The 13547-nt window shown below is 37.1% G+C and overlaps 1 long non-coding RNA gene across 2 annotated transcripts in view; it reads left to right on the top strand.

The window, feature by feature from the left end:
• Positions 1 to 13271, top strand: part of LOC145666530 (uncharacterized) — a 101257-nt gene extending 87986 nt beyond the window's left edge. For both annotated transcript variants that reach the window (XR_014127768.1, XR_014127770.1), the window contains exons 2-3: positions 11423 to 11568; positions 12540 to 13271. This is a non-coding gene — a long non-coding RNA (uncharacterized LOC145666530). The remainder of the gene's footprint in view (positions 1 to 11422; positions 11569 to 12539) is intronic.
• The last annotated feature ends 276 nt before the right edge of the window (positions 13272 to 13547 follow it).

The following is a 13547-nucleotide window of genomic DNA, read 5'->3' as shown; positions in this document are numbered from 1 at the left end:
TTCTGAAACTGTCGTACCTTGTTAGCTGCAATATTCTTATACAGGTAATTATTCGCGGAGATGTTTACGTAGTTTTTATAAAATTTTGGAAAGAAATATGCTATGTTATTATATATATAATGTTCCCCTCGCGTTCCCCCTCAGTTTTACCCCTACCAGGCACGTAGCCAAAGGGGGGTCCGGAGGGTCCGGACCCCCCCCCCTCTTCGAGACCAGAAATGAAAAAATTAAGGAAGGATAAAACAAAATGAAATTACAAAAAGAAGGATCAGCGTTAAAAATTAAAAAGAAAACTACAGGAATCTTTTGCTTACTCTTTCTTATGAGGAGCTTTGTATTACTTGCAATATGGTGGCGAGGTAAGCGAGGTATTCTGGAAGAGTCAGGGAACTTGAAATTTCAAGAAAAGTTATAGAATTCTCAGAATTCCTGCTACTAGTCAGGGAGATTTCAAGCTTTCGAAAGCATAAGTGCCGTTGTGTAACAGCGTAGACATTTTTAATCATGACTTTCGTCATCGCATCCTTGCAGTATCAAACATGTTATTTCAAGGACAATTTTCTGTTGATCCTTTAATCTGTCATTTGGAACCGACAGTATTTGACGGAATAATAAAAACAAAAAATATGTTGAAAGAAAGTTTTGTTAGCATTTGATTCAACAGAGAAAGGAACGCATATATTGTAAAACTAGTTGAATATACACATGCTTCGCACAGGGGCTGTATTTGGAAGTCAACGCCTGAGGGAGTATCACCATTGAACTCAGCGACCGCGAAAACTATGTATTTGATACTAATATCGGTCATTTTGGGCTATTTCTTTACATGTCTCGGTATCCACCCCCCGCTGACTCCCGGCCCGCATACTTGCAAGTCATCGCTAATGGAAGTGTCACCATTGATTTCAGCGACCGCGAAAACTATGGGTTTGACACTAATATCGGTCATTTTGGATTACTTTTACATGTCTTGGTATCTCACCCCTCTCCGGTGACCCCCGGCCCGGAGCCGCATAGCGTAAATTTACAAGTTAATGCGACTGGAGTTTCACCATTGATTTCAGCGACCGCGAAAATATGAATTCGACACTAATAGCTCAAGTGGTAGAGCGTTGGCTTCGCATTCGGGAGGTCGTGGCTTCGAATCCCGCTGCCTACCATCCTGACAGGTTTTCCAGAGTTTCCCTCAGTCCTACCAGGCAAATGCCGGGATGGACCTACTAAACAGGCCCTGGTCGATACCTTCCCAAATCCTTTCCATTGTGATTGTTGTTGGATATTCAATGTAAAATGGCCTCTGAGCTGTATCTGGTGATTGTTAAATAAATAAATAAATAAATATCGGTCATTTTCTACTACTTTTACATGTCCCGGTAAACGCCCCCCTGAGACCCCCCTGGTTTGAATTTGGACAAAAACGTTTAACTCAGGTCTGGAGCCTGGATCAAGGTATTCGTGACTAAAATTTGGTAACTCTCGGACAATTTGTCTGGTTCCCAAGCCGGTTCCGGTAAACGCTCCCCCTGATACCCCACTGTTTCGAAATTTTAAAAAAACGCTTCGTCTTGATCTGGGGCCTGGGCCAAGGTACCCCTGACCAAAAGTTGGTAACTCTCGGTCCACTCGCCTGGTCCCCAGGTCGAACATAGACAGACAGACAAACACACAAACAAACTCTTTATTTTATTTATATTAGAAGATAGTTTACAAGACAGAAATTAAGTGTGTACTTCTTATAATAATTGAGGTCATAACGGAAGGAAAATTATTAAATTTGAATACACAGGAGAAGGTCGTAAATATTGCAAAATCTTTTTCAATCCTTTTTTTATTATTTTGCTCGAAATTTCTTCAAAGTTTGTTATTAAAATACTTGCCAACATATCCTCATTTTATTGTCCTAAACAAAACAATATATGTTGATAGTAAAGTAGTTTAGATTGATCGAGCTCCTGGGCCTTCAGAATTTCATGCCACTCCCTCCCCCCCCCCGTTACGAATTCCTGGCTAAACGAACCAATATATGTTCCAGTAAAATAGTTTAGAGTGATCGAGCCCCTTTTGTGATGACCACAGTATTTCATGTCACGGACCCCCCCCCTTCACGAAATCCTGGCTACGTGCCTGCCCCTACTATATATGAGAATTAACATTTCCCTTTATACTTATTATGGAAATAACAAAATGGATACTCAGAACAGTTTTGGTTTTCAAACACTTAATGCCAAGAAGCAAGCATATCTCCATGAAACAAGCATATCGTTTTGTTTATTTCTTTCTTGATTGACTCTTCAGGCTAGCTATCTAGTCGATCGCCTGAAGGCAAAACATCGTACAGCAAACAAGCTGATTCGACACGTGCCAACGACGGAACGAAAGTCTTGAGTTTAGTACTGAAGCTACACTCAGGCAAAAAAAAAGCATGCCCGCAGGCTTCTGTGCCTTGTAACATTGAGCTAAAAAAAAAGAAAAACAGACACAAGGTCAGTTGTGACTTGTGAGTTCCTTACTTCTTTCTAAAACATCTAATAAGACTTTAATACAAATCGTTGTTGTTTGAAGCCTCTTTATTCCTCATAAAAACAATACATCCAGATTCGCGAAAGCCCACAGGGATTGTATTAGAAAGTTAAAAAAATATATTTATCATTCAGATCCTTTATTATTATTATTATTAGTAGTAGTAGTAGTAGTAGTAGTAGTAGTACCACATAATATTTTTCTTTAGTCCTTACAGCAATTAATACTTAGCAGCAGAGGTAAAAGTGCTTGGGAATGCAGGGGACGCCGTACCCCACCTTCAAAAAATGTGTACGGCGTCCCCCAGTTCCTAAGAAATTACAATGGGCAAAGATAGGCATGGGGGACGGCGTGACGTCATGCCGCTACCTACCGTTCCCCTACCTTTTCAGATTAACTTTATCTTTGCTTAGCAGGAAATCGATACAAGAGTTAGTAGGACAGCTACTCTTTATTGATAAAAATCGTAATTTGTAGGTTATTAAAAACAATATTTCTGTGTCTAGAGGTAGAAGAGAGGGGACCATGGAAGTTACTATTGCCACGTACAAAAATGAAACCTGTATTCAACACTGACTACGTATAATTCAAGGTTTAAAAAAAAAAAGCAAAATGCTTACACCTTTTCAAAGGTAAAATTAAAATAATTACTAAGAAATACATTCATTGAAAAACTCAGAGGTGGCAAGTCCACCGTCTCAAATCCGCTTGAGAGGCCGCGGTGGCTCAGTGGTAGAGCGTTCACCTCTGGTGCTCGGGGTCCCGGGTTCGATCTCAGCCCCCGCCAAGTGAACTTTGTGGAGGGCAAACACTGTGTGCGTGGGTTTTCTCGGGGTTCTCCCGTTTCTTCCCACTTTCTTCATTCCACCATTTCATTCATTACTCATCATCACCGTCTCCTTTAGCCTAACCGGCATAAACGTGGGACGTAAAACTCAAAGATTTAATTTCATTTTTTCATTTTTTTCAAATCCGCTTGAGAGCGCTCGAGTCCAAATTCAAGTAAAGTTAACACATGGAAGACCTAAGTTCGATTCCCGGTGGGAGTTCATGTGATACGGATTCGACGTTAACTAGTAGGTCCACGTTTCATATAGCTTCGCTGCTGAAAGGGACGTTAAGCTCAAAATCAACTCAAGAAAAGTTATAACAATGAGAATGTTTTCTACTGTTTTGGCGTATGCAATTCTATGTTAAATAAAACTACATACACTATTTGATAATGGAGGCATCGTCAGAAATACAGTATCCAATAAATAAAACTTTTCACGGAGGGTTTATCTGAAGATACATACAAATATTGAAAATAGTTTAAAAAGGTGCATAATGCAGAAATACTATTTTATCGCGTATGAACTTGAGGCTTCTAGAACAGCAAGTTCTGACCAGATATTAACACCGCAGAACCAGGATATGATCAAGGGATGGACTAAACCATAGTTTCCAACTTTACCCAGTGTAAATAAAGTAGGATTGAAACCCACTCTATCCAGTGTATACCTGAGCGTCATGGGGGGGGGAAGCTGTAGACCCTATAAAATTCCTCTTGGATCCGCGCCTGTTGAAACCAATTCATAATTCATAACTTCATACACGGCACGATCAAGCACTGAATCTATTGAAATCTTACTATGTAAATTAATTATCGAGTGTCTACACTTTTTCTATTAAAGCTCATAGTATATTCTATCATAACATAAATTGTCACTCATTTAGTGTGTGCTAATGTAACTAGGGATGCGCACGAGACAAGATTTGTGGCTGTCTCGTCTCGAAAATGTGCTGTAAAAGTGATGTCTCGACTCGAAAAATGTATATTTCTCTATTGGAAGTGCCGTGTCTCGACTCGAATTTTGTCAGGAAAATCCTGTCTCGATTCGTCTCGTGCGCATCGCTAAATGTAACTCATGACAAAAATGTTTCGTTTTAAAACAAAATGAAACGGTTGAGGTGGACTCTGCCGAGTAGAAGACATCCAATTTATTAAATCGCCTCGCAACCCACTTGGCCGCACACTTAGGTTACAGTCTTCACCTTTTCCCCATGCTATCTAAAGTATTGGCTAATCTTAAATTCGCATTGCCGACTCGGGTTTTCTAACAAAAATGATTATGTTCCAACTTAATTTGGATGTGAAATCCTTACTTAATTAACATTTAAAAACTTCGCAGTGTGCATTAAAATCATGACAGAAATATAGTTAAATCTCTGTTTTAAATTTCATGTCTACCTTGCATCCAAATACTTGTGCTGTCATTTCTTTCAATGTTGGTAGGAGCCGAAAGTTTTAATTGATTCCAATTTTTCGCTTTAATTCCCTCTATTTGTTCATACAATTTTAAAGAAATATTATTATTAACAAGCAACACTTCTGAAATGTAACACTCCGATTTTGATAAAATTTGGATGGTAGATACTACACATGAAATAAACGAATACGTGTTTCTTATTTTCTGCGGAAAAACGGTTTCAAGGGGCAAAAGACCCCACCCACAATTTTGAAAGTTGACGCCCCAAAGGAAAAAACCAAGGAAACCGAAGTAAAAGAAATTTTACACACATATTGCAGACATAAAATGAGGGAACACGTGTTTCGCATTTTCCTGGAAAAAACGGTTAGGTGGGGATCGGACCCCTCCAAAACTTTCATTACGAAATATTGAAAGTGATAATAACAATATGACAAAAGTTTGTAAAGGACACAATGAATTGCAACGAAACTTTGTGTATGAACAACATACCAAAAAATAAAGGAACACGGGTTTTTTATTTTGTGCAGAAAAACGGTTTCAGGGGGCAAAAGCTATCACCCAAAATTTTGAAAGTTAAGGCCCGAAGGCCAGAGGAAGTGAACAGAAGTGAATGAAATTGTGCACAGATATTGTAGACATAAAATGAGGGAATACGTTTTTCTTATTTTCCAGGAAAAAAGAAAACCGTTTAGGTGGGACACACACACCTCCAGAACTTTGATCGTGAAAAATCAAAACTGCTAATAACAGAAGTGTTTGAAGGACATGACGAATTGGAACGACACATTGTGTAGGGACAATACGCAAAAAATAAACGAATACGGTTTTTCTTTTATTTTCTGCGGAAAAAAAGGTTTTAGGGGGCAAAAGCCCCCACCCCAAATTTTGAAATTTGAGGCCCAAAATGCAAGAAGAAGTGCACCGAATTAAATGAAATTGTGCGCAGATGTTGTAGACGAAAAATGAGATAATTGGGTTTCGTATTTTCTTGGGAAAAGCGGTTGAATGAGCACGGCCCTTCTAACCGTTGATTACGGAATATCAAAAGTGCAAATAAGCATACGCAAAAGTTCCTAAAGGATATGGAGAATTGCAACGAAACTTCGTAAAGGGACTATTTGCAAAACAGTATATGAGACATGTTTTAATTTTTGCGGAAAAACAGTGTTGGGGCCTAGGTCCCATCCGAAAAAAAAAGAAAATATTACCGTAATAGCTCAGAGAGGAGCGGACCCAAGCAAATCAAATTGTGTGTAGATATTATATGTAAAATAAGGGCTCTCGTGTTTCTCAAGTGTTCCTATCCGTTTTGCTTCAAATTTGGCATATCAATAGCAAACTGGAGATAAATCGACACGTGTTTTTCTTTATGCTGAAAAAACATTGCAAGGGTTAAAGGTGCCTCCTCAAATACTATAAAAGACGCTTTACTGTTTGTGTTTGCTGTTACTTGATCTGACAAATTTGAAAAAATCGGATGGAGACACGACACTTGTGAAACACGGAAGGCCTTATTTTACATATCCAATATCTACATACAATTGCTTTCGCTTCGGTCCACTTCTCCCGCAACTCAACGCCTCGGTTCACTCACATTTTTTTTTCTTTCAGGAAAATACGAAACACGTATTCCCTCACCTTACCTCTACAATATTAATGCACATTTCATTCACTTCGGCCCACTTCTTCTTGTCTTTTGGGGTTAAATTCCAAAACTGTAGACGAGGGCTTTTGCCAACCAAAACCGTTTTTAACCAAAATTTAAAAATGTATTCGTTTATTTTTTGCGAATTGTCCACACACGCAGTTTGATGCAATTCCTCATGTCCGTTACACACATCTAATATACTGTTACTAGATATTTTGATATTTCGCGATGAAGGGTTTGGAGGGGTCCGTGCCCCACGTAACCGTTTTTTTCAGGAAAATACGAAAACCATATTCCCTAATTTTGTGTCTACAATATCTCTCCAAATTCCATTCACTTCAGTTCACTTCTTCTTACCTTTCGCGCGTCAACTTTCAAAATTTTGGTTTTGGGTTCTTTTGCCCCTAAAACCGTCTTTCCGCAAAAAAAGAAAAAAACATATTCCTTTATTTTTTGTCCATACAAAAAGTTTTGTTGCAATTCTTCATGTCTTTTACACACATCTGACATATTGTTACTAGCATTTTTCATTTTTTGTGATCAAAGGTTTGGAGGGGTAGGTGCCCCACCCAACCGATTTCTCCAGGAAAATACGAAACCCGTATTTACTCACTTTATGTCTACAATATCTGTGCACAATTTCACTCCCTTCGGTTCGCTTCTTTTTGCCTTTCGGGAGTCAACATTCAAAATTTTGTTTGGGAGGTTTTGCCCCCCAAAAACCGTTTTCCCGCAGAACATAAAAAACCCGTATTCATTTACTTTCTGCGTATTGTCCATACACAAAGTTATGTTGCAATTCTTCATTAACTTTACACACATCTGACATACTGTTACTATTACTTTTGATTTTTCGTGATAAAAGGTTTGGAGGGGTCCGCGCCCCACCCAGGAAAGTACAAAACTCGTGTTCTCATTTCACGTCTGCAATATCTGTGCACAATTTCATTCACTTCGGCTCACTTCTTCTGGCCTTTTGGACGTCAACTTTCAAAATTTCGGGTGGTGGTTCTTGCCCCTGAAGCCGTTTTTCCGCAGAACAAAAAAAAAAGGATTCATTTTTTTGCGTATTGTTAATACACAAAGTTATGTTAGAATTCTTCATGTTGTTTGCACACATCTGACATACTGTTGGTAGCATTTTTAATATTTCGTGATCACAGGTTTTGAGGTGTCCATGCAGCACCCAACCCTTTTTTCCAGGAAAATAGGAAACCGTATTCCCTCATTTTACGTAGAAATTCATTCACTTCGGTTCATTTCTTTTTGCTTTTCAGGCGTCAATTTTCAAAATTTTGTGTGGGAGCATTTGCCCCCTAATACCATTTTTCAGCAGAACATAAAAGAACCCGTATTGCTTTATTTCTGGCGTATTATCCATACATAAATTTCATTGCAATTCTTCATGTCCTTTATACACTTTCTACATATTGTTAATAGCATTTTAATTTTTTGTTATCAAAGGTTAGGAGGGGTCCGTGCCCCACACGACCATTTTCTCCAGGAAAATATAAAACCCGTATCCTCATTTTATGTCTACAATATATGTGCACATTTGCACTCACTTCGGTTCACTTCTTTTTGCCTTTCGAGCTCAACTTTCAAACTTTAGGGTGGGAGCTTTTGCCCCTAAAACCGTTTTCCCGCAGAACTTAGAAAAACCTGTATTCGTTTACTTTTTGCGTATTGTCCATACACAAAGTTATGTTGCAATTCTTCATGTCTTTGACACACATCTGACATACTAGCACTTTTGATATTTTGTGATCAAACGTTAGGGAGGGTCCGTGCCCCACCCACCCCTTTTCTCCAGGAAAATAGCAAACTCATATTCCCTCATTTTATGTCTACAACGTCCGTGAACAATTTGATTCACTTCGGTTCACTTCTTTTTGCCTTTCCGGCGCCAACTTTCATAATTTTGTGTGAGAGCTTTTGCCCCTAAAACCGTTTAGCCGCAGAAAAAATCCTTCTACATTTTTTGCGTATTGCCCGTACATAAAGTTTCATTGGAATTCTTTATGTCCTTTACACAAATCTGATATACTGTTACTAGCACTTTTGATATTTCGTGATCAAATGTTTGGAGGGGTCCGTGCCCCACCTAACAGTTTTTTTTTCCAGTTAATACGGAACTAGTATTCCCACATTTTATTTTCACAATATGTGTGCAAAATTTCATTCACTTCGGTTCATTTCTTCTTGCTTTCCCGACGTCAAATTTCAAATTTTTGGGGTGGGTTCTTTTGTCCCCTAAAACCGTTTTCATGCAGAACATTAAAAAACGTATTCTTTTATTTTTTGCGTATTGTTCATACACAAAGTTTCGTTGCAATTCTTCATGTCCTTTACACACATTTGACATATTGTTACTAGAACTTCTTATTTTTCGTGGTCAAATGTTTGGAGGGGTCCGTGCCCCACGCGGCCGTTTTTTCCAAGGAAATACGAAACTCGTATCCTTCGGTTCACTTCTTGTTGCCTTTCGGACGTTAAATTTCAAAATTTTGGGTGGCACCTTTTGCCCCTAAATCCGTTTTTCCGCAGAAAATTTAAAAAGCCCGTATTCCTTTAGTTTTTCGTATTTTCAATACAAAAAGTTCCGTTGCAATTCTTCATGTCTTTTACACACTTCTGACATACTGTTACTAGCAGTTATGATATTTCGTGATCAAAGGTTTGGAGGGGTCCGTGCTCCACCCAGCCGTTTTTTTCAGGAAAATACGAAACTCGTATTCGCTCCTTTTACGTCTACAATATCTGTGCACAATTTCATTGACTTTGGTTCAGTTGTTCTTGCGTTTTGGGTGTCAACTTTCACAATATAGACTGGGTCTTTTATATTAAAACTTACGTAACTTTATGTAACTTTTTCTTTTTTATGAGATTCTTTTTTTGGGAGGTGAGGAGAGAAATGCTTTCCTCTTATATATGTTTCTTGCCATTCATGTTGTTTGAACTGCTTAAGTAAGATCATTTTGTAACTTTTCATGTCATCCATCTCCATCACGATAATATTATTGTCATTTTTAACAATTTGTTTTATTCCCTTATTTGCAGTTTGCCACACTGATATATTTATTACAGAATTGAGGTTTGGTCCAGCGCCTTTCGAGTTCGGAACCAACTGAACCGCCGAGCTTTTTGGGTTGCCTGCTATTGCAGGAAAAGGAGAATTGCAGGTGGTAATGCACTTTTGGTGTCGTGTATACAAGTACCTGCTTCTTGAGTTATACATAATATTTTCAATCTGTGAACAATGCTAAACTAGTGTATTAATATAGGTTGCTGACGTTATAGTGCCTACAATTCTCCGCAGAATTTGATATTTATGAATTCTGATAGAACAACTTCGTGTAGGCTTTGCTTTGGAAGTCATTTGGAAATACGTGACTTGTTAAACAATGCATGCCGGAAAGTATCTCTCATCCATGTTCGCGAATAGTTTGTTTTCTGCATTACTACTCCCTGAATACAGCGTGGGTGTAAAGTCAGTTCTTATTTGTAACAATGAATATTTCTAAAACTAAACAACCTATCACAGTTTTATTTTCATCGAATACATTATTAGAGTATACCATTTGGTTATTAAGTTACATTTCAACGTATGCACCCGCATTTTCCACAACTTCTAAAATGTTAATAGTATCACACGCCAGCTAAGCGGATGCTAGTTTCTAGGATAATCTAGATTAAAAGTAGGTATTGACTTTACAACCACCGTGTATATTCTGAAACTGTTAAATTATTCCTCGTTTTCCTGTAGATTTTGTAATATTTTTTATAGATATGTTGCTTTCATCAATTTCTAATTTACAACGGCAGGGTTGGCTGGTTTAAACAGCAGTTTTTTTTTTCAAAAAAACCAACAGGTTTAAACCAAAAAAGAAAAAAAGAACGAAAAATGCTTTAAATCGTGTGAACTTCATGGTGATGTGTCCACATATCACACCATCTGCATTACGTTTATCTACTTTTCACCTTTTAATCAAGGGGTCCCGTGTTCAATTCTCGATTGAACCACAACCCATCTTTCAAGTGTAAACCAAGTAGCGATTCGAGGTGTCCCTTTAAGCGAAAGTCTTCTCCGTGATAACTTTGGTATTTCATAAGGATGTTAAGCCTAAACATACGAAACGAAACCAAATTGTATATTTCTACTTGCCTGAATGCCTGTTGTTTTATAAAGAAACCAAGATTGCTTAAATATATTGATAGAAATTGGCAAAATGTATCAACTGCCTACATAGCTTCCAACGTCAGCTTGGATTTGACTTTGTTTTAATTTTATTGAATGTTATCTACATAACAAATTTGTAATTTAATATGATACATTGACCTTAAAATTTTACATATAAATACATTTAAACTAATAATAGGATTTTCCCAATGGCTAAGGCGGGAGTTTCCCGATTTATATGTAATTCTGTATAATGTTTTTACTTCTGTAACTACTTATCTTTTTGTCCTTCTGAAATGACTCTTGACAATTATATTAACAACTAGGCCTATGTAAAGATCAGTATAACGTATTTTTATCAGGAGTCCTTCGTGAGTGAGTTGACAATCTCACTTGTGACAAATTAGTCCCGGTTTCGTGTCGAAATGGACAAATTCTCTTGGATGTAAGCCGAGAAGCGGTTTGGATTCCCTTTCAGCATAACCTTGTTGTTGCATAATAACACCAAGATGAAACAAATTAATTTCTGTCCATATCTAATATAAACACGTAGAGTAAATTATTTAAACAAAAAAAACTTTTTTTCAATAAAAACCATGGTTTTTACCAACCCTGTACAACTGCTTGAAAATTAATATGTAATTTTTCTTTTATTGGAAAAATAAAACGTCAGTGCAAATATTAATTTTCGAGGATGCGCCAATTGCAACTGTCTCGGTGACACTGTCGTCTAAAATCAATGTAATTTGTTTAAGGGCATCAGTTGTATGCTCTAAATTTCCATTACTATTACTTGAGTGTTTAATGTGTATTTCATTACAGGTCTAAGGAATGAAAAACTGGGATGTCACAGCTTAGAAGCCATCACAAGAAACATCATGAAAAAGACAAGTGCAATAGCGGAGCAATTTAGTTGGTACGGTGCAAAAGGAAAGATCTTTCCTCGTTAATCATTAACGCAATAATAGGTAAGAAACTCTCCCTACTGTTCTTTAATCTCATTTTCAGAGTGGAAAAAAAAATATAGAAGTTGTCATTTGAAGAGGGATACACTATGTTTAAAATATTGTAAAAAAGAAAAAGCATTCTGGTGCCCTTTTTATTTTCTTCGCTTTAAATACTTACTATTGTGCCATGAATACTTCTCAGATTCATCTTCCTGTAAACTTTATTTCCCAAAAGCATATACTGCAACCGCTGTTATAACATTTAAAAGGCTTTGGAAATCCTTATTTTACCAAAATGTGCAATTTTCCTGTCCTCAAGTGACACGTTACATTTAAGTGTCCGTGGAAGAGAGAGCTGAATATGTATAAAATATAGTTCATCCTTTTCTGAATTGTCCTGTCATGTTGGTACTTTTCTTGAGCATTTCACGATTAATTCCTACATTATCAAAATTATTCATTTGTATAAGGCAAAGTAATATGTATGGCCTGCTCCGTGGCAAAGAAATCGAGCAAGGTAGCGGTCATCAAAGCCTTAGTAACCATCTCGGCATTCATCTGGTGCGACTGAGGGAAAAAGAATGATCGGGCCCAGATTTGAGATCGGAACCTTCGGAATGAGACGCTAGTTCTTCATCAACTCAAATGCTGCCACATGTTTTCAAATTATTATTATTTTTAATATTAGGTTTAATATTTATAAGATGCTATACTTTTTAAAAATAAAAGTGCGACCGCTTCAACATGTTACAACATCCGTAATTAAGCTACAGTCTGAGGTATGTCACTTTCAGCTTTAGCTGTTGTCTTCCTTGCCCTTTATATTTTCTTCAGGATGTTACTTTTGTAACATATTATTGTCTTCACAAGCTGCTGTAGGTCCTTCACAAACATTTTAAATATTTTTGTAAGTTTAAGATGTAATAATTGATCTCTAATCATTCCTTGCGGTTATTATGTTATTAAACACTGCCTATTATTTTTATTTTCAGAAACTGCAACACGAGAGAAACGTAACTAACGATGAGATCGCGTAGATTATTGGGATTTGGCTTCAACATGCCATACAGAGACGAACTAGAAAATCAGTTAAGAATTCAGCTGCAGTTCCACAGAACTTGAACTGACAATTCGCAGCGTCGAAATTAGAGTTAGTTGTGGTAATCAAAAGTGAGATAATACAGAAGCAAATAATTGTTGTTGATTTTTATTGAATTAGCGTGTCAGTGACAATTTTCTAGAACAAGTTTTTACAAGTTAAAATGTGAATTTCTGATATTTGAGAAGATTGTTCATAATGTATAGAAACAAATAATACGAGCAGTATGAAGATTCTGCTGAAGAGAATTTAAATAAATAAAGCCAGAATAGTGTACATTTATATTTTTATTTAACTACTAACCGATATAAACTGATATATATGTTTATTTATTATAGTGGACAGTGTAAATTATAACTACATAATGTTAGCTTACTCTCATAATTTTATTTTTTTTCCCTCAAAATCTTATTTATGCACAGAATGTTTCTGGGTGTTCCACTGCTACTACTGGTATGTGGCCACGCCGTGTATGTATGTTGGGGTGTATTATGTCATATTGCGAGGTTCAGACTGCAAATTAGTCTTCACAATCATCGCGTGCCAGTTTTCAAAGCGGCTATATTGGATTTATTATTTTTAAGATAGGAAAAGGATTGCCAACAATTGTTTCTTGAATTGGATGTCTAAACCTCAATCCTTTTCGTTTATTATTATTATTTTTTTTAATGGATCCAATACAGCCGGTTTCAAAACTGGCAGGCGACGATTGTGAACACACTGATATCCAGTTTGAATCTCGTAAGTCACATAAGACATCCCAACATATATGCACGGCGTGGCCACATACCAGTAGCACCAGTGGAACACCCAGAAACCATTTGTGTAAATAAGATTTTGAGTAAAAAAAATGCTTAAAATTATGAGAACAAGCTAACATTATGTAGTTACAATTTACACT

This window comes from Thermobia domestica, chromosome 12 (genome assembly GCF_964235325.1).
Source record: "Thermobia domestica chromosome 12, izTheDome1.hap1.1, whole genome shotgun sequence".
Classification (NCBI taxonomy): domain Eukaryota; kingdom Metazoa; phylum Arthropoda; class Insecta; order Zygentoma; family Lepismatidae; genus Thermobia; species Thermobia domestica.
The sequence above is the reverse complement of the archived record's forward strand: the minus strand, read 5'-3'. Positions and strand labels throughout refer to the sequence as shown.